The sequence below is a fragment of the Seriola lalandi genome, unplaced genomic scaffold (assembly GCF_002814215.2).
Source record: "Seriola lalandi dorsalis isolate HSWRI2012SDOR001 ecotype SW California unplaced genomic scaffold, Sedor1 jcf7180002054402, whole genome shotgun sequence".
NCBI classification, from domain to species: domain Eukaryota; kingdom Metazoa; phylum Chordata; class Actinopteri; order Carangiformes; family Carangidae; genus Seriola; species Seriola lalandi.
In genome coordinates, this window is record NW_019524955.1 from 106,235 (window position 1) to 106,722 (window position 488).

Consider the following 488-nt stretch of genomic DNA (forward strand, 5'->3'; position numbering starts at 1 on the left):
TGTTGTTTTTTTTTTTTTTTATTGCAATTGAGGAGTATTTTCTTAACGCGCTCCTAAGTGGGGCAGAGGCGCTCGGAGAGGATGCATTTTTAAAGAGCCTTCCCTTGCCAGTCTCATCTCTTGCGGAGGGACGGCATCATTTATTCATCCATATGCTTTCTTTAACATCTCCCATGGAGCCGGGCTGGGTGCAAACCCGACACAGCGAAATCAGTTCAGTACCACAGTGTCTCCAAAGGGCGCAAGAACTGTCACAAGATGACGGACGTCGCCACGGAGAGTGGGCAGTGATGCTGCGCTGCTTCTGCTGAAATGGAAGACAGAGGGAGGCAGAGAGGGTGTAAATCCACCCGGCTCACTATATACACTGACAACTTCCACCTTCCATAGTGAAGTTGGTTATCAAGGATATACGGGGTACAGATCACACAGCCCGGGTGGGAAAAACCATTTCACAATACGTGCCCCCCCCCCACACACCCCCCCCC

General features: G+C 50.8%; 1 protein-coding gene across 4 annotated transcripts in view; it reads left to right on the forward strand.

Moving 5' to 3' along the window:
- celf5a (cugbp, Elav-like family member 5a) overlaps positions 1-488 on the forward strand; it is a 179,325-nt gene that overhangs the window by 915 nt on the left and 177,922 nt on the right. The window lies entirely within an intron of this gene.